At 38.7% G+C, this 26,942-nt stretch overlaps 1 protein-coding gene across 1 annotated transcript in view; it reads right to left on the bottom strand.

Annotated features, from left to right (window-relative positions):
* The window catches only part of LOC146808497 (transient receptor potential cation channel subfamily M member 2-like), a 1,333,691-nt gene that overhangs the window by 88,466 nt on the left and 1,218,283 nt on the right, over positions 1–26,942 (bottom strand). The window lies entirely within an intron of this gene.

Genomic DNA, 26,942 nt, shown 5'->3' with positions numbered 1-26,942 from the left:
TCCTTCATCTGCAATATAAAAAAATCCACCTCTTGGAGAAGTTGTGGATTTCTTTTGGAGAAAAGAGTACCAAGCAAGAGGTGCTCCTCATATTCATATGTTGTTGTGGATCAATGATGCCCCAAAATTTGGAAAAGATTCTGATGATGCAGTTTTATCTTTCATTGAAGAATATGCAACATGTGCTATACCTAAAAGCACAGAAGAAAAAAACTTAAAAGAGCAAGTTTTACGTTTCCAAAGTCATCGGTGTGGAAAATACTGTCGACGAAAGTACAAGAGTAAAGATAAATTCTACACAAAATGTCGATTTGGATTTCCACGACCTGTTCTTTCAAAAGGAAGAGTAAACAGTTTTATGTCAGCTGTGCGACATACCATTACAAGAAAATCTCCGAAAAATACATACAACCTAAGAAGAAAAGAAGAGTCAAAATATATAAATGACTACAACCCAGTCATTTTATCCATGTGGAATGCTAACATGGATTTTCAGTATGTAGCTGACAATTCTATTGCTGTTGCTCGGTATGTCACATCTTACATCACTAAATCTGAGAAAACGGAATTGAAAGAAATGTGGGAAGAGATTTCTCATGAGAAGACTGTCAGTAAAAAGCTATACAGTTTCAGTTTAAAGATGTTATCACATCGAGAAATTGGGTCATACGAATGCTCAGTTAGGTTATCGAAATCGGGTACTGAAATCTATTTGAGAAATTGAATGTTTAGCAGAGAATGAACCAGAAAGAACAGACATATTGAAAACAAACTTGTTGGACACATATTACCCAAACAGAAGTCATCATCTTGAGAACATGTGTCTCTATGAAGTGCTGCAGAACTACATTTTTAAACGGAATGCCACAGAAGACATCAACAATGGAAAATATAAAGTCATTGGTGAGGAAGGATGTTTGGTGAAACAAACAAAAGGAAGTTTGATTAATCACAGGAAGCTGAGTTGCGACACTACTGACAAAAAGGAATTTTACTACTTAGCACTTTTACAGCTGTTTAAACCATGGCGTTCAGAGGATGAATTTTCAGAGCTATGAAGATTCCTTTAATGCATGCAAAGATAACATGGAATGCAGTACTTTCTCAAATTATGTACAAATGTTAAATGAAGAATCTGAACAAGAAGCTACAATTGCAGCTGAAGTAGCTAGAGACAGTTCTCAAGACAGTCAAAGTTCTGGTACGCTCAGTCAAGATCCCCTAGGACAACCAATCGTAGAAAATGAAGCTGCAATAGCCATGACTGAAGTGGAAACAGCTATGAATCAAGCTCAGGAAGATTTAATAGACTTACCAAATTTGGAACAACAACTGAATGATGAACAACAACAAATTTATGAAGAAGTCACAAAACAAATTGATCATGGATTACTACATGAAAATAAAGAGTGCTCATGCACATAATTTGAACCAATCAGAATGTATGTGAGTGGACAAGTTGGAACTGGAAAAAGTTTCTTAATAAAAGTAATTAGAAGCTACCTACAGAAAAAAACTGATTCAACTTCGTCTTGTGTTGTTACTGCTCCAACTGGGTTAGCAGCATATAACATAAAAGGAATTACCTTACATCGTTTGCTAATGTTACCAGTAGAGCATGAGAACAAAATAGAATACCACAAGCTAACAGGAGAAGCATGTTTTGAAGTTTCAAGAGTGTTGAAGAAAATGAAAGTTCTCATTATTGATGAGGTAAGCATGGTATCAAACTTAATGCTTGCCTTTGTGCATTTAAGAATGCAGCAAATTCTAAAGACAGACTATGACGTGTTATTTGGTGGAAAACATTTTATAGTTTTTGGGGATCTACTGCAGCTCACTCCAGTTAAAGGACAACCAGTATTTAATACTCTTACACATGAAGACACGAAAAAGTCGTTAGGAAGTACAGGTAATGTGAATATTTGGTCATACTTTGAGTACAAAGAACTCATTACCAATATGCGGCAAGCAAATGATGATGATTATGCAAGTATTCTCAAAGATATCAGAATTGGACTACTCACAGAACATGGCAGAAAAGCTTTACAGAGTCGATTGCTATGTAATTTGTTTCCAACAGAACAAATAGTTCCAGAGAAAATATACAAGAAAATTGCAGAAAAAAATACTGTAATCTGCTTAATGCCAACACTACATGAATGCTCTATATTCAATGAAGAACTTTTGAAATTGGAAAATGAAGAGATTATAAAAATGGAAGCCGTGGATAAAATACAGCATGAAGGAATAACTATTACATTGACAGGCAAATTGAAAACTAAATTGCATTCTCTAGAGAAAAACATAGCAAAAACAGCTGGTTTAGAAAAGAATCTTTATGTATGTATGAACTGTCGAGTAATTTTAAGACGCAATTTGAATGTAGAAAAAGGTTTAGTGAATGGAGCTATGGGTAAAGTTGTGGGTTTTGTTAATTACCAGAAAAAAGATGGAATTGAATTTTTAAAAATAAAATTTGATCAGATTGAAGAGGTTAAAGACATTAGTCGTTGTTCAATTCGTTTTTTGCTTGTGAAAGACTTATATGCACGTAGGAAGCAGTTTCCGTTTTCTCTAGCATATGCTGTAACTATTCACAAATCTCAAGGATTAACTGTAGATAGTGCTTTTGTAAACATTGGATATAGTGTGTTTAAAGAAGGTATGGCATATGTTGCTTTGTCACGAGTGAAAAAATTATCTGGTTTATTCATGATAGACTTTGATGACTCAAAAGTTAGTGCTGATGAAAATTGTGTAAAGGAGTATAATAGATTAAGAAGAAGCTATGCTCCTCATTTAGGTCAGTATCCTGTGTTTGAAAAACGTGTTGTTTGTCGGAAAAGGACAATTGAGAATATCTGTAATGAGGATGTACAGAAGAGAAAACAAAAAGAGAGTGATGTGATTGCAAGCAAAAAGAAAAAGGACAATGTTGAAGTGGTTGTTGGTTGTCATTTTGAAAATATCTCTGGTGTCAACTGCTACGCTAATGTAGTGCTGAATGTTGTATTTTATCTTGAAAGTTTGCAAGAGCAGATGATACTAAATCATGAAAAAAGATTTTGTTCTCTGCTGAGTTTCCTTTATGAGAAGCTGAGTAATGATAAAACTAAAATAGAAAGTGCTTCTGATGTTAGAAATCTTTTAGATGTATGTTCTGGATGTACACAGTTTACTCAAAATGTCCAGCAAGATGCACAGGAATTCTTAATGTATATGCTTATGGTACTGGAAGATGAAGGGGTAGAAATAGAACATATGTTTGGTCTCTCTTATAAATGGGAACATTGTTGTGAAAACTGTATGAACACATGCAGCACTAATGTTGATTCTGAAAGGTTAATACATTTAACATTACCAGAGAGTAAATCAGTGACTTTTAGTAAATTAGTTAAAGATGCAAATCACAACATGGAATGTTCTCAATGTAAATCAGAAATGTTATCAACGTTATTTTTAAAGAAATATGGACAGAATATAATTTTAATGATGCAACGTTGTAGAGCTAATGGAACAAAATTGGACACTTTAAAAAAGAAGTTTGTAGGAAATCAATTATCAATATCAGGAAAGATTTTTGTTGCAGTTGCAATAATTTTCCATGATGGACCTTCTATAACTTCTGGTCATTACACAGTTTATCTAAAATGTGAAAAAGGCTGGACACTGTGTAATGATTCTCAATTGATTTTCAAGCAACGTTTGCCTGCAGAATTACCAAATTCCTACTTAATTTTTCTAAAACCAAAATTTTAGATACAAATTGCAGCATCTGAAGAAACCATTATTTCGATTTTATAGGATTACCATTGGATATTTCACCTAAAAAGGTTTTAAAAATGACTATTTGGCCTCATGGAAAGGTAAATGTTTCTATTGTGGACTTCTTTTACAGGTATTATTTTAGTGTATGTGCTTAAGCAACAAGATTTACAGATGTTATTTATTGCAAATAGTTATTGTTCTTAGAAGATATTTTTAATATATATGTTACATTTCTATCAAGGTATGTTTTACTGAGGATAGATTCAGGGCTTTTTTAAACAATCTTTCAGATTGTTTATTTTTTTGCCCGCTGTTAAGTGATGAATACAATTGATATCACTATTTTCAGTGAAATTCAATATATTCTGAAAACAGCAAAAAAGGGCAAAAAATTACTTTGTTAAATAGGAAAATATGTGTACTGTTTTCTAAAATGTATTGTTAAATATTACTACTTTTTTTCCTTTTTTTCAGATCTATAAAGAAAATTTAGGAAATTGAATCCTTTTTTCTTGCAATTAAAAACAACCATTTATTTCTAATTAAGTTATTTTGTTGGTCAGGTAAGTTTAAAATATCTGTATTTCTCACCCCTTCACCTTCATGCTCCTTTTTCTTCATTTCTCCTCACTCTGCTTTTCTCATTCCCCTTCCCTCTCTCTCCTTCCTTTACTGCTCTTTCGTAACTCCCTCACTCTTTCTCTACTACTCCCCTAGGTTTACTGCCTCCATCACTATTTTTTCAACCATGTTTCTCTCCCTGTCTCCATATGTCTCAGTCATTCTAACTGCCTTACTCCTTCTCAGTTCCTTGCTCTCTGTCTCTGTTTCTGTCTCTCTCCCTTTGTCTGTCTTACCCTTAATTTCCATAACATCTCTGGGGCAGAATTACAAGCCCCCTGCGCCACCACTTCGTCACTTTTCATGACTTACTGGTGGCGCAGGGGGCTCCTCCATATTTACAAGGAGAGGAAAAGCCACCCTGCGTGACTTTTCCTCTCCTCGTAAATACAGCCACTTCATACGCAGCACTGTGCGTTGAAGGGGCGTTCCATGGGTGTTGTTGTGGGTGTTCCCACGCAACACCCATAGAACTAGACACATCTCTAGATTTACGAGAAATTGTAACTCTGGAGATGCGTGTGACTGCTACGCCACCCTAGAGGTGGCGTAGCGAGGCACAACGAGGAGAAATGTTTTCATTTCTCCTCGTTTTTTCCTCTTTCAGTGCGTGCTGCATGCTACTGCACGCATTGAAAGAGGAAAAAGCCTCTTGTGATTGTTTTTGTGCAGGAAGGTGTCCCTTCCTGCAGAAGAACAATCTCCCCGCCACGCAAGCATCCTTGCAGCATGGTGCAAGGGAGCCTGCGGCGGCGCATGGCTGCAGTTTGTGCGCCAGCGCAGGGGTAGCATTGAGATGCGACATATTCTTGTAAATATGTCGCATCTCTGTGCTTCGAAACTAACGCAGCACGGCACAGCAAATTTACTTGCTGCACTGTGCTGCGTTAGTTTGTTATAAATCTGCCCCTCTGTCTCTACCACTCCTCCTCTCTCCATCACTCATTTCCCCTCTATGTTAATTTTTTAACCTTCTCCGTCATTCTCCTTCCCTTACCTTCCCTAACTGTCACTATCCTTTACTCATAGTCACTCCTATTGTCCTACTTCACTTCTTCCTGTCAGTATCTCACACCCCTTCACCTTTTCGCATTCTTTCCTTCACTCTTCCTCACTCTGCTTTGCTCATTGAAATCCTGACTCCCTTTCTCTCACTCCAGTTTCCTAAATCCCTCCATCCCCTCACTCCCCATCTCTCACTTTCTCTTACCCCCTTTTTTAATCCTCATACCTGTTATCTCACCATCACTCCACTTCTCTTTCTTTCAATCCCTTTACCCTGCTGTACTTCATCCGCTTCGTCTGTTACTCTCTTTTTCTATCTCCGTCCCTTACTCCCCTTTTCTCACTCCCCCCTCCATCACTCTCCATTACTCACTGCCATTTCCTTACTCATTCACTCTTCTTACCTGTATCCTCTACCCTTAGTCCTTTTGTTGCAGTCAGTATTTCACTTCCCTTTCATGAATGATGATACTTTCCTTTTCTCACTCATTCTGTCAGTCCTTTCCTCCTCTTCACTCAGTCATTTCAATCATTCATGTATACACTACACATTCATTCAATAAAATTACAACACAGTATATTAGGAATATAGCTCTTCTTGGAGAAGTGAAGTGAGTTTTTTGTTTTTTTGTTTTTTAACAAATTTGTATTCTTTTTGTTTTTTTTAGAGCAGCAAAAAAAACAGGGAATGAAAAACTGTTCAACAGGAACAAAAAAAAAAAGAAAAAAATTATAGGGTGGAGCATGTGTGCTGCTGTATTTTGTTCTCTATTAGGTTAATGCTGCTCTCCCCATAACAGAGAACAACATTGCACACATTGCACCGTATATGAACCTTCTGGAACAGAGGGTGGATATCCAGAGGTCTTGAAGCAGGTGAATCTGCGGCCGCAGATGATGTGCTCGGCTGAGCTCCTGGAGGGTTGTCTCTTGTAGCTCTTGTAGATTCGCGTGCATAAGCCACAGGATGCACTTTTTGGAAGTGCCTCAACATAGTATAAATGCTAAAGGAGTATTTTTTTTGGGGATCTCCCCTAGATAAGACTACTCCACAAACAGTGCACGTGACTTTTGGGGCATTCACCTTCTTCTGGCCCGATGGAAAAGTAAAGAACTTCCATATGAATGAGTCCTTTTGTTTCCTCTGGCTTGGTGGCAAAAAGGTCTCCTCTTCACTCTCTGTAGAAGATTGCTGTTCTGCCATTTTCACAAAGTGGAAAAGCTGTTCAGCTCCTTCTCCCAGGAAATATGAAGAAATAATGAGGGGAGTGGGTGTGGTGTTTGAAGATTCTGGAACTGAAACTACTATGAACCAATGAAAAGTGTTGTTTCGTAATCACATAACTTGCCGTGCGCGCACTGGGCGCGCACGGTGCGCGCACGGAGCACGCACGCATGCGCACACGGAGCACGCACGGAGCACGCACGGAGAACGCACGCATGCGCACACATTTGAGATGTCATCAGTGATGTCATGAGTGATGTCACGGACCATGTCATCATGAGTGATGTAATATGTGACGTCATCAGTAGTGGATTGTGGGCGCGCGAGTTATAGTTAGCTGAACTAACTATAACGGGGGAATTTCAATGGTTTTGTACGAGTGAAATGTCCAGCTAACTATAACATGTGTGAAACCTATGGTTTTTTCAGTGAATTTCCAAGGTTTTTTAAATGCTAATTCCTAACTATAACGTGTGTGAAACCTATGTTTTTTTCAGTGAATATATATATATATATCACTTTTCCCGCAAGCTCTCCAGTTTAGCCTTGCCGCACATGGACACGGACCACAGATTAGGTGCATTCATCAGTTGTTTATTGATGCCGCCACAACGCGTTTCAACTCACTGGGAGTCTTGATCACATGGAAACGTTTTTGGTCCTGCTTTACTTTTTTAAAGTGACATAGTGCTATGTGATTGGTTAAAATTTGCACATGATCAAGGACAAAGAAGAAATATATGTACACAATAACTTATTTCATCATGACATAAATGCTTGAGTGTAATTGCCACATTGGGATACAGATATATATACATTTAATTAATTTTTTTAACATATATATCGTTGTTTTCACACACTTTTACAAATACATCATGTAAATACTATGTAAAATCTTTTCTCAGGGCCATCACCATTAAAAATCTACATGATTATTTTGTCTGTCTATTCTTCTATTATGGTGAACGGCCCAGCTTCAATATTAAGGCATTTAAATATTTCATCTATTGATGACCAAATTATTATATATATATATATATATATATATATATATATATATATATATATATATATATATATATATATATATATATATATATATATATATATATATATATATATATATATATATATATTTATATTATCTACTGGCGGTCGCCAGTAGATAGTTATAGTTAGGACCGTGTTTCCATAGGAAATCTGAAAATTCTATTTTGAATAACTTTGGCGCCGTTTGACGAATCTTCGCGGAATTTTCAAAACTAATGGGGCGCTACGCTCCGCTCCCACTCTGAAAGTCTCGGGGTGATTCGTCAAGCGGGGGCCGAGAAAAAGGGGGGTCCCAAAACACGTTTTCCCCATGCATTTTTCCATAGGGACTTTAGTCGCAGCTACAGCCCGAACGGCTGAACAGAATTACGTGAAATTTGGCAGAGAGGTAGCCATAAGGTCCGTTTGGTGCCTTTTGCAGGTTTGGTGTGAATCTGTTTAGTATTTTCTGAGAAAATAGCATTTAAATCAATATATATATCTGTATGCGCGCTCGGTGCGCGCTGGGTGTGCGCACTCGGCAGTCCGCAAGCGCACTTCTGATTGGTTGTTACATCTTAGTAAACATTCGAATTGAGAGGGGGGTGAAACAGAAAGGAGAAAAACATGTAAAGGGGGCAGGCTGGACAGTTCCTGACCCCCTAGCAGGGGTCAACAGGTCCCATGCGGTCCCCCAAGAGTAATTAAAACATTTTAATTTTTTTCGTAAAATCGCCGAGTGCGCGTAGGGTGCGCGCACTATTGAAATTAAAAAAATATCTACTAGGTTCGCGCAGTGTGCGCGCACCCCAAAAAAAACCCCAAAATAAATTGAAATATCATTCACCCCGTGTAGCGCAGTTTGCGTGCATGGCAAATGTAATCCAATAAATTAATGCCAAAACCCTTAAAAATAATGTGCATCATGTATACTCCATGTGCGGACGGTGCGCACGGTGGTGCGGACGGTGGCCTATAACGCGTAACGTGCGCAAAGTGCACCGTGCGTGCAAAGTGCACCGTGCGTGCACGGCACTAACTGCGTGAAGTGGGCGCGCGGTGCGCGAAGCGCACCGCGTGCCCACCGTGCGTGCACGGCACGAACGGCGTTAAGTAACTTAGCATTTAAAAAACCGTACAAATTCACTGAAAAAACCATAAGTTTCACACACGTTATAGTTAGGAATTAGCATTTAAAAAACCTTGCAAATTCACTTAATAAACCATAGGTTTCACACATGTTATAGTTAGCTGGGCATTTTCCTCATAAAAAACCAATGAAATTCCCCTGTTATAGTTAGTGCAGGCAACTATAACTCACGCGACCGTAATCCGCTGATGATGACGTCAGATATTACATCACTGATGACATATGTGTCTTTCTGAAAAAAAAAAAATATATATATGTATAGCTAAAAAAAAAGGAAGAAGACATGGCTATATAAATGTGTAAATACAGTGATGTAATATCTGACGTCATCATCAGCGGATTACGGTCGCGTGAGTTATAGTTGCCTGCACTAACTATAACAGGGGAATTTCATTGGTTTTTTACGAGGAAAATGCCCAGCTAACTATAACATGTGTGAAACCTATGGTTTTTTAAGTGAATTTGCAATGTTTTTTAAATGCTAATTCCTAACTATAACGTGTGTGAAACTTATGGTTTTTTCAGTGAATATATATATATATATATATAACTGGCGGTCGCCAGAAGATAGTTATAGTTAGGACCGAGTTCCCATAGGAAATCTGAAAATTCTATTATGAATAAATTTGGTGCCGGTTGACTTATCTTCGTGAAATTTTCAAAACTAATGGGGCGCTCCGCTCAGCTCCTACCCTGAAAGTCTTGGGGTGATCCGTCAAGCGGGGGCTGAGAAAAAAGGGGGTTCCCAAAACGTGTTTTCCCCATGCATTTTCCCATAGGACCTTTAGTCGAAGGTACAGCCCGAACGGCTGAACAGAATTACTTGAAATTTGGCAAAGAGGTAGTCCTCAGGTCAGAGATGTGCCTTTTGCATATATGGTGTCAATCTGTTCAGTAGTTCCTGAGAAAATTGCAGTTAAAAGTACATAAATATCTATATGCGCGCACCGTGCGCGAGCGTAATTCTGATTGGTGGTTAGATGTCAGTCAACATTCGAATCGGTCGAAATCAGGAAGTGTCGGACGCCATTTTGTGTGTGGCAGTGAAAAAGAAAGGTGGAGAACATGAAAAGGGGGCAGGGTAGAGAGTTCCTGACCCCCTAGCCTTTGTCAGGGGGTCCCTGAAGGACCCCGAAGGGTAAAAAAAAACATTTTATTTTTTTTCAAAAAATCGCGGGGTGCGCCCACGGTGCGCGCACCCCCAGCCACCATTTTGAGTTTTAGAGGCAGAAAAGAGCTAAAAACACAAGTGGAGAACGTGAAAAGGGGGCAGGGTAGAGATCCCTGACTCCCTAGGCCTTCTCAGAGAGACCATGAAAGACCCCTAAGGTCCCCCCCCCAAAAAAAAACATTTTATAAATACTGCATGGTGCGTGCACGGTGCGCGCACGGTGCGTGCACGGTGCGCGCAGGGTGCGCGCACGGTGCGCGCAGAGTGCGCGCACGGCGGCAAAAAATTCATTAAAAAAATGGAATCAAAAATCAAGTTTAAGTGTTTCGATGTTGGTTGGCTCTAAAAAGAGCCGTTGTGTTCATTGAGTGTTTTTTTGTACCTACAAGTAAGTACCGATGCAGAGTCTAAAGTTCAAGAGGAAGACTCTGTTCCCTTCATCTGTGAGATGAACACCGTCTCCTCTATAAATGCCTTGCATGTTGTAACGCAAGTTGTTGTGGTATGTAGAACCCATACCATAGTCTCTGAGGAAAGCAGAAACAGACTTATTGACATGCTTTTTTGCTTTCTCAAACTGCGGACAATATTGGTTGGACCAGTTCCACTTTTGCCTTTGGCATATATTAGAATATACAAAGGTAGTTTGTGGAAAAAGTGACATCAATTGCACAAAGGTGTCCTTAACAAGCATATCCAGACCTACCCCAGTTAAAGTGCCTAGGTCATTTCCACCACAGTGCACAATTATAAGGTCAGGCTGTGGGAGATGTAGAAAGGATTTCACCAAAGGCATTAATTGGTTCCACTTTAACCCTCTCTGACCAATCCATTTAATGTCTACATTTGGCAAAGCAAGGTCTTTCACAATACCTCCTTTTTTCTGCATACTTTTGACTCCAGTAGACATAGCTATGACCTACAATCCACACTGTGAACATCTTTCAAGTAGAATGGCAATATGAAAAGAAAGATAGTTGTAAAATGGAGGCTTACATACTTTTTTTTAATAAAAAGAGCTCATTGGCTGTTTCAGACCATTCAACACTAAAAACTAGGCTGTATGTTTAAATTTTTAAAAGCATGTTTTGTATTGGTTCAGAAAAATGTGTTCCCACAGAAGATTACTTTGGATATGCTGTTAGGTTTGAAAAGTCAAGCACTCTTGCTCTTTGGATTAGAAACATTGTGTGCTGAACTTCTGACCTCTCTGCTCACACCAGTGTTCCATGATCTCTTGCTATGGTAGCAGGCAGAAGTCATGTTGGGGGTAGGAATCATTTGGAAAGGGTTGACATTTGCAACCAATAGAAATGTGTGTTTCCATTTAAAAAAATGTGGGAAGCAATTTGATTTGAAGTTAACATGTATATGTGTGAAATAGGAGAGGGAAATTTTGCCATTTAGTAGTTTTGGTGAGAGGAGTACAGCTCAGAGATTCTGGCTCTGATAATCTGCTGTGTGAGTGGCACATTTCTTTCTCAACTAACTACTTTTAAAGGTGAGTTATGAATTTGAGAGGGGATGTATGTGGTGTATTTTGATGTAAATAATAGCAATATGTTTCTTCTTTTAAAGTTGTGTTTTACATTTTATGTTTTGGAAGATATTTAACTGCCTTGAACTTGTAAGATATTATGGAGTATGTCCTCACCATAAGTTAAGGTGTACTGGTATCACCCAGGAATACTGTTTTGTGCCAAGAATCACACAATGAGTCTGTGTGCACACATGAATTGTTGTAAGAGATTTAATTTGTGTTGCTCTTGTTCTGTAAGACTTGCACTCATAGGAAAGGGGCAGCTTGTTTTCTTGAACTGTGATGGTTAGCATACAGCACACATCACCATCTCACAGATGAGAGGCAAATGCTAACACTTTTGAAAACAACAGGGTAGATTTACCTTGCAGTACTGTAATGAGTGAGGTAGTTCCTACATGTTCATAAGCCCAATTAACCCTTACCACATGTGCTCTTACATACATCTCTGCAGTCTTCATGCAGTTGTGCAAGCGTCCATGCAGATCTCTCTTGCACCTGACAATACACAGTCTCCAGAAACACACTCTTAGCACACAGTCAGCTGCTTCTCCTGCACTCCCATGCTTACTATTCAGCACTGTGTGGTAATTCAGATAGCAGTGTGTAACGCTAACACATTCAACATCACCAAGGCTCATTTCCTTTGCTCTAGTCTAATCACTCACCCAGGTTTCACATGCTTATGGTCTCAAGTAGCTGTTAGGACTTGTGCTCTTTTCTGCCTCTCTAAAGTATAAGGAAAATGTGTCAGGCTGTTACTGTAATTATCACTTGCTCTACCACAGTAGTAAATGTGCTTTGAAATTGCCAATCAAATATCGCTTTCTGCCTAGAATCACACCATGAGTCTGTGTGCACACAGGAATTGTTGTCAGAGATTTAATTTGTGTTGCTCTTGTTCTGTAAGACTTGCACTCGTAGGAAAGGGGCAGCTTGTTTTCTTGAACTGTGATGGTTAGCATTCAGCACAAATCACTATCTCACAGATGAGAGGCAAATGGTAACACATTTGAAAACAACAGGGTAGATTTTCCTTCCACTCCTGCAATGGGTGAGGTAGTTCCTACATGTTCAAATCTCCAATTAACCCTTACCACAGGTGATATTACATACATCTCTGCAGTCTTCATGCAGTTGTGCAAGCGTCCATGCAGATCTCTCTTGCACCTGACAATACACAGTCTCCAGAAACACACTCTTAGCACACAGGCAGCTGCTTCTCCTGCATTCTCATGCTTACTATTCAGCACTGTGTGGTATTTCAGATAGCAGTGTGTAACGCTAACACATTCAACTACACCAAGGCTCATTTCCTTTGCTCTAGTCTAATCACTCACCCAGGTTCCACATGCTCATGGTCTCAAGTAGCTGTTAGGAAATGTGCTCTTTTCTGCCTCACTAAACTATAAGGAAAATGTGTCAGGCTGTTACAGTAATTATGACTTGCTCTACCACAGTAGTAAATGTGCTTTGGAATTGCCAATCACATATCATTTTCTGCCTAGAATCACACCATGAGTCTGTCTGTACACAGGAATTGTTGTCAGAGAATTAATTTGTGTCGCTCTTGTTCTGTAAGACTTGCACTCGTGGGAAAGGGGCAGCTCATATGATAGTATTTGAAAAGCTCAAAAAAATATAGTAATATATTTAAATTACATAAAGGTATTTTTTTTTAGTTTCCTTTAGGTATTGCTGAACAACACTGAAATAAATTAAACATGCCTATAAAATCAAGAAAGAGAAAAGATCAGCAAAAACATCTATTTTTGAAGACAACTGGACAAGAGAAATTAGTTGAAGAACCTCATGTTGGAAAAAAGAAAAAGTCTTCTGGTAAGCAGACTAAGGATTTTTTTAAAAATATCCTCAAACATAGAAAAAATGTACAAACTATATCCACTGCAAATAATGTTTCAAGAAGAAAACAACAAGACAATGGAAAGAAATTACTAAATGCTAATGTACAATCAGAAGCAAGAAAGAATGACTTAAAAAGAAAAACAGAATTTCTAGACATTCGTAAAAAAAAAATTCAGAGAAGAGTGGTGTTCAATTTGCTAAAGGATGTGAAAATATATAGGAAGAAAGCAATATTTTATAAGAAAAAGAAACATATTGAATCAATTGTTGCAAAGGCTTTGGAATTAAAAAGAAAACTATTCATTTTAATTTTGAACAGGATCCGTACATTAGATAAAATAGTCAATGTAATGAAGTCAAAAAGCAAAAGGAAAAGAGTAGTGAAAAAAAATAACTTTTTTAATGTGTTCTTAGGAGAATGGAAGCATAGTTCAAGTACTGAACCATTTTTTAATGAAGAGAGTTATCTTCAAAGTAATAGTTTGCTGCATGCAGTTGACACCAGTGGTCGAAGTTATGAAGTTAAAGATGGTTGTGTAATGGAAAAGGAGAAAATGGTTCCAAGAAATGAGGAAGAAGTGTTAGCTGATGAGGTTATGGGGAAACGTCCTAAAGCCCCAGTGTACACTTGGAATTGTAGTAGTATTTGTACTGTACGACAAGAATCTATTGATAAATTACGTGACTTTCTAAGAGAGTAGAGTAAAAAAAGTGTTAAACAGAAGATTAAGGTGCTTCAAAGACTAGATGCAGAGTGAGAAAGAAAACTGGTTTGCAAGGACATTCTCTGGCTTGTCTTTCTAGGAAAGTTTGTCAAAGTGTTTTTCACCATTTTAGGATGCTGGCAGTACATCATACTGAAATGAGAAAGTTTGTGAGAAGATTGTATTTTGCTAAAAGTCCAGCACTAAAGTTAAATGAGTTGAATAGTGCTCTGTTGCGTGGATCTGTATCAGATGTAGAGAAGGTTACTGATGATATTCAGTTTTGTTACTTTGGTCCAGAACAAGAAAGTGCAGGAAATGACACAGTTATTGAAGAAAATGTGGAAGAGAATGTAGAACCCACTGTTAGTAAAAATTTTGAAGATCAAATGACAAAATTTACTATCATCTCTAATAAAAGACCAAATATTACTTGTATTTGTTGCCGGAGAAGCCATTATAAAACTCAAACAAGGAATGTTGATCTCTATAAAAAAAGTGAAAAAGAAAATAATTATGAGTGGAAGGATTTTGCTACATATTTGTTTCTGGAAAATTGGTTTGATTTTGGTGAAGATCAGCGTATTTGTAAATACTGTTATAACAAGTTAGAAGAAAATAAAATGCCAGCTAGAGCTGTACATAATAATTTAGAATTGGTTGATATTCCTGTAGAACTTAGTGATTTAAATACATATGAGTCTATACTCATTCAATGTGTCCATCCGTTTCAGACTATAGTTCGTATGGAGCCCAAAACAGGTAAATTACCTCCTTCAGATTTACAAAGAGGTTTAAAAGGAAGAGTTGTCTATTTGCCATTAGATTTGAAAAAAAAAAGAAACAATTGATGCAGATAGTTTGGAAACTGAACCATTAGTTATTCTGGTTAATGGTGTACCTACAAAGAATAAGAAAATTTGGCAGGAGCTATTAGATGTACAAAAAGTACAAAGAGCAAATTTATATTTGAAAAGAAATAATAAGTACTATGAATCAATTTATATGGATGAAGATGAAGAAGTTTTACTAGCAGACACAGGAATACCAACTGGGCAAATTGAAAAAGTGGATAAGTCAAAAGAAGAAGAAATTTATGAACATTTCAGCACACATCCTCTTCATTCTAAAGAAGTTATGGGAAACACTATTGATCTGTTTCAGATGAAAAAAGCAAAAGGAACTCCCGTGAGTGTATGGGAGGAGAGCTTGGAAGCTCGTTGTTTTCCCCAGCTCTTTCCTACAGGAAAAGGTGGACGATATGATGAACGTCCAGTACAGATTCCTGCTTCTGAGTATCGGACTACAAGATTATATGCAGAAGATCCAAGATTTCATCAAAGTATTCCTTATTTGTTCCATCTTTTATTTGAAAGTGACTTGTCTGCACTATCTTATGCAGTAAATCACATTTTAAAAACTGGAGTTCATCTACATAATGTGTCTGCAGAGGATTTTATGAACAAAGTGCAACAGCGAGATGATCATTTGGAATCTCAATTGATTAATCTGATGGCTTGTCAGCGTGTGAACTAATGAATATTGGTACCGACACCATGGAGAATTGATATGTATGTTACGGAATTTAGCAACTCCTACTTGGTTCCTTACCCTAAGCTGTGCTGAGTACACTTGGGATGATTTACTGGATTTTCTTCGAGAGGCAAATTCAAATATTGGAAACATCCAATACAAGACAGCAGGAGAATTGTGCTCATTGTATCCGGTTAATGTTTGAAGATATTTCAATCATAGATTTGAGGCTATGATGTCCTTCATCTGCAATTAAAAAAATCCACCTCTTGGAGAAGTTGTGGATTTCTTTTGGAGAAAAGAGTACCAAACAAGAGGTGCTCCTCATATTCATATGCTGTTGTGGATCAAGGATGCCCCAAAATTTGGAACAGATTCTGATGATGCAGTTTTATCTTTCATTGAAGAATATGCAACATATGCTATACCTAAAAGCACAGAAGAAAAAAACTTAAAAGAGCAAGTTTTACGTTTCCAAAGTCATCGGTGTGGAAAATACTGTCGACGAAAGTACAAGAGTAAAGATTTCCACGACCTGTTCTTTCAAAAGGAAGAGTAAACAGTTTTATGTCAGCTGTGCGACATACCATTACAAGAAAATTTCTGAAAGATACCTACAACTAAGAAGAAAAGAAGAGTCAAAAAATATAAATGACTACAACCCAGTCATTTTATCCATGTGGAATGCTAACATGGATATTCAGTATGTAGCTGACAATTCTATTGCTGTTGCTTGGTATGTCACATCTTACATCACTAACTCTGAGAAAACGGAATTGAAAGAAATGTGGGAAGTGATTTCTCACGAGAAGACTGTCAGTAAAAAGCTATACAGTTTCAGTTTAAAGATGTTATCGCATCGAGAAGTTGGGTCATATGAATGCTCAGATAGGTTATCATCTGCAAGTCTGTACTCCAAATCCAGAAGAATAATTTGGGTAAGTTTAGGCCTTGCAGGAATGCGAAATCGGGTACTGAAATCTATTCGAGAAATTGAATATTTAGCAGAGAACAAACCAGAAAGTACAGACATTTTGAAATCAAATATGTTGGACACATATTACCCAAACAGAAGTCATCATCTTGAGAACATGTGTCTCTATGAAGTGATGCAGAACTACATTTTTACACGGAATGCCACAGAAGACATCAACAATGGAAAATATAAAGTCATTGGTGAGGAAGGATGTTTGGTGAAACAAACAAAAGGAAGTTTGATTAATCACAGGAAGCTGAGTTGCGACACTACTGACAAAAAGGAATTTTACTACTTAGCACTTTTACAGCTGTTTAAACCATGGCGTTCAGTGGATGAATTACTTGGAGATTTTCAGAGCTATGAAGATTCCTTTAATGCATGTAAAGATAGCATAGAATGCAGTACTTTCACAAATTATGTACAAATGTTAAATGAAGAAATTGAACAAGAAGCTACAATTGCAGCTGAAGTAGCTAGAGACAGTTCTCAAGACAGTCAAAGTTCTGGTACGCTCAGTCAAGATCCCCTAGGACAACCAATCGTAGAAAATGAAGCTGCAATAGCCATGACTGAAGTGGAAACAGCTATGAATCAAGCTCAGGAAGATTTAATAGACTTACCAAATTTGGAACAACAACTGAATGATGAACAACAACAAATTCATGAAGAAGTCACAAAACAAATTGATCATGGATTACTACATGAAAATAAAGAGTGCTCATGCACATCATTTGAACCAATCAGAATGTATGTGAGTGGACAAGCTGGAACTGGAAAAAGTTTCTTAATTAAAGTAATTAGAAGCTACCTACAGAAAAAAACTGATGCAACTTTGTCTTGTGTTGTTACTGCTCCAACTGGGTTAGCATCATATAACATAAAAGGAATTACCTTACATCGTTTGCTAGTGTTACCAGTAGAGCATGAGAACAAAATAGAATACCACAAGCTAACAGGAGAAGCATGTTTTGAAGTTTCAAGAATGTTGAAGAAAATGAAAGTTCTCATTATTGATGAGGTAAGCATGGTATCAAACTTAAAGCTTGTCTTTGTGCATTTAAGAATGCAGCAAATTCTAAACACAGAATATGACGTGTTATTTGGAGGAAACCATGTTATAGTTTTTGGGGATCTACTGCAGCTCACTCCAGTTAAAGGACAACCAGTATTTAATACTCTTGCACATGAAGACACGAAAAAGTCATTAGGAAGTATAGGTAATGTGAATATTTGGTCATACTTTGAGTACAAAGAACTCATTACCAATATGCGGCAAGCAAATGATGATGATTATGCAAGTATTCTCAAAGATATCAGAATTGAACTACTCTCAGAACATGGCAGAAAAGCTCGATTCGATTACTATGTAATTTGTTTCCAACAGAACAAATAGTTCCAGAGAAAATATACAAGGAAATTGCAGAAAAAAATACTGTAATCTGCTTAATGCCAACACTACATGAATGCTCTATATTCAATGAAGAACTTTTGGAATTGGAAAATGAAGAGATTATGAAAATGGAAGCCGTGGATAAAATACAGCATGAAGGAATAACTATTATATTGACAGGAAAATTGAAAACTAAATTGGATTCTCTAGAGAAAAACATATCGAAAACAGCTGGTTTAGAAAAGAATATTTATGTATGTATGAACTGTCGAGTAATTTTAAGACGTAATTTGAATGTAGTAAAAGGTTTAGTGAATGGAGCTATGGGTAAAGTTGTGGGTTTTGTTAATTACCAGAAAAAAGATGGAATTGAATTTTAAAAAATAAAATTTGATCAGAGTAAAGAGGTTAAAGACATTAGTCGTTGTTCAGTTCATTTTTTGCTTATGAAAGACTTATATGTACGTAGGAAGCAGTTTCCGTTTTCTCTAGCATATGCTGTAACTATTCACAAATCTCAAGGATTAACTGTAGATAGTGCTTTTGTAAACATTGGATCTAGTGTGTTTAAAGAAGGTATGGCATATGTTGCTTTGTCACAAGTGAAAAAATTATCTGGTTTATTCATGATAGACTTTGATGACTCAAGAGTTAGTGCTGATGCAAATTGTGTAAAGGAGTATAATAGATTAAGAAGAAGCTATGCTCCTCATTTAGGTCAGTAGCCTGTGTTTGAAAAACGTGTTGTTTGTCGGAAAAGGACAATTGAGAATATCTATAATGAGGATGTACAGAAGAGAAAACAAAAGGAGAGTGATGTGAATGCAAGCAAAAAGAAAAAGGACAATGTTGAAGAGGTTGTTGGTTGTCATTTTGAAAATAGCTCTGGTGTCAACTGCTACGCTAATGTAGTGCTGAATGTTGTATTGTATCTTGAAAGTTTGCAAGAGTAGATAATACTAAATCATGAAAAAAGATTCTGTTCTCTGCTGAGTTTCCTTTATGAGAAGTTGAGTAATGATAAAACTAAAATAGAAAGTGCTTCTGATGTTAGAAATCTTTTAGATGTATGTTCTGGATGTACACAGTTTACTCAAAATGTCCAGCAAGATGCACAGGAATTCTTAATGTATATGCTTATGGTACTGGAAGATGAAGGGGTAGAAATAGAAATTATGTTTGGCCTCTCCTATATATGGGAACATTGTTGTGAAAACTGTTTGAACACATGCAGCACTAATGTTGATTCTGAAAGGTTCATACATTTAACATAACCAGAGAGTAAATCAGTGACTTTTAGTAAATTAGTTAAAGATGCAAATCACAACATGGAATGTTCAACAATGTAAATCAGAAATGTTATCAACGTTATTTTTAAAGAAATATGGACAGTATATAATTTTAATGATGCAACGTTGTAGAGCTGATGGAACAAAATTGGACACTTTAATAAAGAAGTTTGTAGGAAATCAATTATCAATATCAGGAAATACTTTTGTTGCAGTTGCAATAATTTTCCATGATGAACCTTCTATAACTTCTGGTCATTACACAGTTTATCTGAAATGTGAAAAAGGCTGGACACTGTGTAATGATTCTCAATTGATTTTCAAGCAACTTTTGCCTGCAGAATTACCAAATTCCTACTTAATTTTTCTAAAACCAAAATTTTAGATACAAATTGCAGCATCTGAAGAAACCATTATTTCGATTTTATAGGATTACCATTGGATATTTCACCTAAAAAGGATTTAAACATTACCATTTGGCCTCATGGAAAGGTAAATGTTTCTATTGTGGACTTCTTTGACAGATATTATTTTGGTGTATGTGCTTAAGCAACAAGATTTACAGACGTTATTTATTGCAAATAGTTATTGTTCTTAGAAGATATTTTTAATATATATGTTACATTTCTATGAAGGTATGTTTTACTGAGGATAGATTCAGGGCTTTTTTAAACAATCTTTCAGATTGTTTATTTTTTTGCCCGCTTTTAAGTGATGAATGCAAGTGATATCACTACTTTCAGTGAAATTCAATATATTCTGAAAACAGCAAAAAAGGGCAAAAAATTACTTTGTTAAATATGAAAATATGTGTACTGTATTCTAAAATGTATTGTTAAATATTACTACTTTTTTTCTTTTTTTTCAGATCGAGAAAGAATATTTAGGAAATTGAATCCATTTTTCTTGTAATTAAAAAAACCCATTTATTTCTAATAAAGTTATTTTGTTGGTCAGGTAAGTTTAAAATATCTGTATTTCTCACCCCTTCACCTTCATGCTCCTTTTTCTTCACTTCTCCTCACTCTGCTTTTCTCATTCCCCTTCCCTCTCTCTCCTTCCTTTACTGCTCTTTCGTAACTCCCTCACTCCTTCTCTACTACTCCCCTAGGTTTACTGCCTCCATCACTATTTTTTCAACCATGTTTCTCTCCCTGTCTCCATATGTCTCAGTCATTCTAACTGCCTTACTCCTTCTCAGTTCCTTGCTCTCTGTCTCTCTCCCTTTGTCTGTCTTACCCTTATTTCCTTAACATCTCTGTTTCTACCACTCCTCCTCTCTCCATCACTCATTTTCCATCTATGTTAATTTTTTAACCTTCTCCGTCATTCTCCTTCCCTCACCTTCCCTAACTGTCACTATCCTTTACTCAGTCACTCCTATTCTCCTACTTCACTTCCTCCTGTCTGTATCTCACACCCCTTCATCTTTTCGCATTCTTTCCTTCACTCTCCCTCACTCTCCTTTGCTCATTGAAATCCTGACTCCCTTTCTCTCACTCCAGTTTCCTAAATCCCTCCATCCCCTCACTCCCCATCTCTCACTTTCCCTTACCCCCTTTTCTAATCCTCATACCCCTTATCTCACCATCACTCCACTTCTCTTACTTTCAATCCCTTTACCCTGCTGTACTTCATCCACTTCATCTGTTACTCCCTTTTCCTATCTCCGTCCCTTACTCCCCTTTTATCACTCCCCCTCCATCACTCTCCATTACTCACTGCCATTCCCTTACTCATTCACTCTTCTTACCTGTATCCTCTACCCTTAGTCCTTTTGTTGCAGTCAGTCTTTCACTTCCCTTTCATGACTGATCATACTTTCCTTTTCTCACTCATTCTGTCTGTCCTTTCCTCCTCTTCACTCAGTCATTTCAATCATTTCAATCATTCATGTATACACTACACATTCATTCAATAAAATTACAACACAGTATATTAGGAATATAGCTCTTCTTGGAGAAGTGAAGTGAGTTCTGAAAATAACTGTTTTTTTTGTCTTTTTTGTTTTGTATTTTTTTTTTAGTTTAACAATTTTGTATTTTTTTTTATTTTTTAGAGCACCAAAAAAAACTGGTAATGAAAAACTGTTCAACAGGAACAAAAAAAAAAATGAAAATTGATGGGCTGGAGCATGTGTGCTGCTGTATTCTGTTTTCAATCACGTTTATGCTGCTCTCACTGTAGCAAAGAACAGCATTGCACACATTGCAATGTATGTGCACCTTCTGGAAAAGGGGGCGGATGTCCAGAGGCCTGGTGCACGGTGAATCTGCGGCCGCAGATGATGTGCTCGGCTGAGCAGGTGGAGGGTTGTCCCTTAGGGCTCTAGTTGTTTCTCGTGCATAGCGTACAGGATGCTATGTTTTGAAGTGCCTCAGCATTGAATAAATACTAAAGGAGTATTTCTTGCTGGGATCTCCTCTAGATAAGACACTTCCGCAAATAGTGCATGTCACCTTCGGCGCATTCACCTTCTTTTGGCCCTCTGGAAAGGTGAAATAATTCCAGATAAAAGAGTGTTTTTGTTTGATCTTCCTTGGTGGTTCCACAAAGGTATCCTCCTCACTCACTGAAGTTGACTGCTGTTCTGCCCTTTTCAAGTAAGATTTCACTCGAGTAGCTGTTCAGCTCCTTCTCCCAGGAAATAAGAAGAATTAGTGAGGGGAGTGGGTGTGGTGTTTGAAGATTCTGGAACAGAAACTACTATGAACCAATGAAAAGTGTTGTTTCGTAATCACATGACTTTCCGTGCGCGCACCATGCGCGCACGGTGCACGCACAGATCGGAAATGAATTACTTTTAACCCGATTTCTAAAACATGAAAAGGAGGCAGGGAAGACACTCCCTGACCCCCTAGACCTTCTCAGGGGGTCCCTAAAGGACCTCGTAAATCAAAAACACCCATTTCATTTAATAAAAAAAATTGCCGGTGCACGCACCGTGCGCGCACAGTGCTCGCACGGATGCGCGCACGGTGCACGCACGGATCGGAAATGAATTACTTTTAACCCGAGTTCTAAAACATGAAAAGGAGGCAGGGACGACACACCCTGACCCCCTAGACCTCCTCAGGGGGTCCCTAAAGGAACTCGTAAATAAAAAAAAAACATTTTCTTTAATAAAAAAAATTGCCGGTGCTCACAAGCATGCGCGCACGGTGCACGCACGCATCAGAAATTAATTACTTTTAACCCGATTTCTAAAACATGAAAAGGAGGCAGCGAAGACACTCCCTGACCCCCTAGACCTTCTCAGGGGGTCTCTAAAGGACCTCTTAAATAAGAAAAAAACATTTCCTTTAATAAAAAAAATTGCCGGAGCGCGCACCGTGAAAAACCCTTAAAAAAAAAAATGTTTAAACTGTTTATAAGTTGATAGAAGATATTAACTATGCTGTTCAACTTCATCCAAATTCAAAAGAAAAGAGCTGAGCCATTCCATATTACAGGATACAGTCAATCTATAACTATATACATAGGTAGTTTATTGTAAAATAAATATATAAAAAATATAATAATACATAGATAAATTAGCATTTAAAAAACCTTACAAATTCACTACAAAAACCATAGGTTTCACACACGTTATAGTTAGGAATTAGCATTTAAAAAACCTTGCAAATTCACTGAAAAAACCATAGGTTTCACACATGTTATAGTTAGCTGGACATTTCACTCGTAAAAAACCATTGAAATTCCCCCGTTATAGTCAGTTCAGCTAACTATAACTCGCGCGACCGCAATCCATGGCTGATGACGTCACATATTACATCACTCATGACATGGTCAGTGACATCACTCATGACATCTCAAATGACATCACTGGTCCAGCTTGGTCGGAAAACACTCCGGATCCGACTTGGTCGGAGTGTTTTCCGACCCCGATCGGAATCGGCCCCTTAATCTCGCCTAAAAAAAAATAAAAATGAATGTGTGTCCTCATGTAACGTAACTGGTGCTATGTAAAGCGCTCTGATACCGGATTGGATTCGGGTCTAGTTTGCGCTATATAAAACTCTGTAAAAAAAAAAAACATGCATGGCAACCATGAAGTGACATCATTCTGATAAAAAAAAAAAAACATGAAACTGGGCGCCATGCGTATTTAAGTTATATGAATGGGTATATGAAGCGGTGCCATAGTGATTAAATAAAAAAATATGAATTTGGGCATCAGGCTAGGCACTGTGCTAGGCCACAGGAACACAAATGGAGAAAAAAAGCATTTGTAATGCAAAAATAATTATACAATCAGGCGCCATGCTAAAACATAAGTGTAACTGCAACAACTGATGGACGGAATGCTGAATGATTCAAATATTCTCCCCAGTCAAGAGATCTGAGTTAAATCCATCTTTTTTTGCGGACTACGCCACCCCAGTTTGGACCCAGCCATATGCAAATCAGTCTTAACCCTGTGCCTCATGGGAACAGTCCAGACCAAACTGCCAAGCCGATCCTCCGTGGACCGAAAACAAGCATCCTGGGACCGGTTTCAGGGTATGTCACCCTTCATAAGCCAGGCTAGCTTGAATCAAGTGGCACAGTAAGCAAGGGACCCATGTCTGGGCATACCCATCCCACTTAGGGCGAAAAATGTAACTGCCACAAATGATGGACGGAATGATGAATGATTCAAACATTCTCCACCAGTCAAGAGATCTGGGTTCAATCCATCATTCTATTGCCCTCTACGCCAACCTAATTTGGATTAAGCAATATGCAAATCTGTCTTGACCCTGTGCTTCATGGGAAAAGTCCAGACCAGACTGCCAAGCCAGGTCCTCCCTGGACCGTAAACAAGCATCCTGGGACCGGTTTCAGGGTATGTCACCCTTCATCAGCCAGACTAGCTTGAATCCAGTGGCACAGTGAGCAAGGGATCCACGTCTGGGCATATCCATCCCACATAGTGCAAAAAGTGTAACTGCAACAAATGATGGACGGGATACTGAATGATTCAAACATTCTCCCCCAGTCAAGAGATCTGGGTTGAATCCATTTTTCTTTTGCCCATTATGGCACCCCAGTTTGGACCCAGCCATTTGCATATCAGTCTTGACCCTGTGCCTCATGGGAACAGTCCAGACCGAACTGCCAAGTCAGGTCCTCCCTGGACCGGAAACAAGCATCCTGGGACCGGTTTCAGGGTATGTCACCCTTCCTCAGCCAGGTTAGCATGAATCCATGGGAACAGTGAGCAAGGGACCCACGTCTGGGCATACCAATTCCACTTTGGGCAAAAAGTGTACATGCCACAAATGATGGACAGAATGCTGAATAATTAAAACATTCTCCCCAGTCAAGAGATATGGGTTAAATCTATTGTTCTTTTGGCAACTACACCACCCCAGTTTGGACCCAGCCATATGCAAATCAGTCTTGACCCTGTTCCTCATCACAACAGTCCAGGTCCTCCCTGGACCCGAAACAAGCATCCTGGGGCCGGTTTCAGGGTATGTCACCCTTCATCAGCCAGAGTAGCTTGAATCCAGTGGCACAGTGAGCAAGGGACCCACGTCTGGGCATACCCATCCAACTTAGGGCGAGAAGTGTAACTGCAACAAATGATGGACAGAATGATGAATGATTCAAACATTTTCCCCCAGTCAAGAGATATGGGTTAAATCCATCGTTCTTTTGCCCATTATGCCAACCCAGTTTGGACCCAGCCGTATTCAAATCAGTCTTGACCCTGTGCCTCATGGGAACAGTCCAGACCGAACTGCCAAGCCAGGTCATCCCTGGACCAGAAACAAGCATCCTGAGACCTGTTTCAGGGTATGTCACCCTTCATCAGCCAGGCTAGCTTGGATCCAGTGGCACAGTGAGCAGAGGACCCACCTCTGGGCATACCCACCCCACTTAGGGCAAAAAGTATAACTTCCTTAGTCTTGTCTGAACTTGACTATTGTAATGGACTGTACATTAAGGTGCAATCCAGCCTCCTTAGGAAGCTACAGGCAGTGCAAAACGCGGCCGCAAACTGATTTTGGATATTCCAAAATATCAGTCTGTTAGATCAGCACTGCGAGAACTCCACTGGCTGCCAGTCTGCCAGCGGATAAAATGTAAGACTCTCTGCATGGCACACAATGCACTACACAAAGAAGGTCCGACATTTTTAGAGGACCTGATTAGATGGTATTCTCCAAACAGAGCTCTGCGTTCAGTTAATGCATATTTGATGCAGCCAGTTAGGATCAAAAAGATGAATGGGGGGGGGAGGAGTCTCACCTTCAACAGCATCAAGGAATGGAACTCCCTTCCGTTACATCTTAGAAAAATCCCACCCCCCCATCTGGAATTTAGGAAATAGTTGAAGACCTGGCTCTTTCAGCAGTAGTAGTACCTAGCACAGTATGTTACTCCAGAAGCGCCAAGACACCCAAGGGTATTCGTGCGCTGCACACATTTCATTAACATTAACAGTAACTGTAACAAATGATGGATGGAATGAGGAATGATTCAAACATCCTCCCCCAGTCATGAGAACTAGGTTAAATCCATCACTCTTTTGTGCACTATATCACCCCAGTTTGGACTCAGCCATTTGTAAATAAGTCTTGAGCCTGTGCCTCATGGGAACAGTCAAGACTGAACTGCCAAGCCAGGTCCTCCCTGGACCGGAAACAAGCATCCTTGGACTGGTTTCAGGGTATGTCACCCTTCATCAGGCAGGCTAGCTTGTATCCAGTGGCACAGTGAGCAAGGGACACATGTTTTTGCATACCCACCCCTCTTAGGGCGAAAAGTGTTACTGCAACAAATGATGGAAAGAATTCTCAATGATTCAAACATTCTCCCCCATTCAAGAGATCTGGATTAAATCCATTGTTCTTTTGCCCACAATGCCACCCCAGTTTGAACCTACTCATGAGCAAATCAGTCTTGACCATGTGCCTCATGTGAACAGTCCAGACCGAACTGCCAAGCCAGGTCATCCCTGGACCAGAAACAAGCATCCTGGGACCGCTTTTAGGGTATGTTACCCTTCATCAGCCAGGCTAGCTTGAATCCAGTGGTACAGTGAGCAAGGACCCATGTCTGGGCATACCCGTCCCACATAGTGCGAAAAGTGTAACTGCAACAAATGATGGACGGAATGATGAATGATTCAATCATCCTACACCAGTCATGAGAACTAGGTTAAATCCATAGTTCTTTTGCGCACTATGCTGCCCCAGTTTGGACCCAGCCATATGCAAATCAGTCTTGAGACTGTGCCTCATGGGTACAGTCCAGACCGAACTGCCAAGCCAGGTCCTCCCTGGAACAAAAACAAGCTTTCTGGGACCTGTTTCAGGGTATGTCACCCTTTATCAGCCAGGCTAGCTTGAATCCAGTGGTACAGTGAGCAAGGACCCATGTCTGGGCATACCCGTCCCACATAGTGCGAAAAGTGTAACTGCAACAAATGATGGACGGAATGATGAATGATTCAATCATCCTACACCAGTCATGAGAACTAGGTTAAATCCATAGTTCTTTTGCGCACTATGCTGCCCCAGTTTGGACCCAGCCATATGCAAATCAGTCTTGAGACTGTGCCTCATGGGTACAGTCCAGACCGAACTGCCAAGCCAGGTCCTCCCTGGAACAAAAACAAGCTTTCTGGGACCTGTTTCAGGGTATGTCACCCTTTATCAGCCAGGCTAGCTTGAAT

This window comes from Triturus cristatus, chromosome 8 (assembly GCF_964204655.1).
Source record: "Triturus cristatus chromosome 8, aTriCri1.1, whole genome shotgun sequence".
NCBI lineage: Eukaryota > Metazoa > Chordata > Amphibia > Caudata > Salamandridae > Triturus > Triturus cristatus.
Note: the sequence above shows the minus strand (reverse complement) of the source record. Positions and strands in the feature narration are given on the sequence as shown.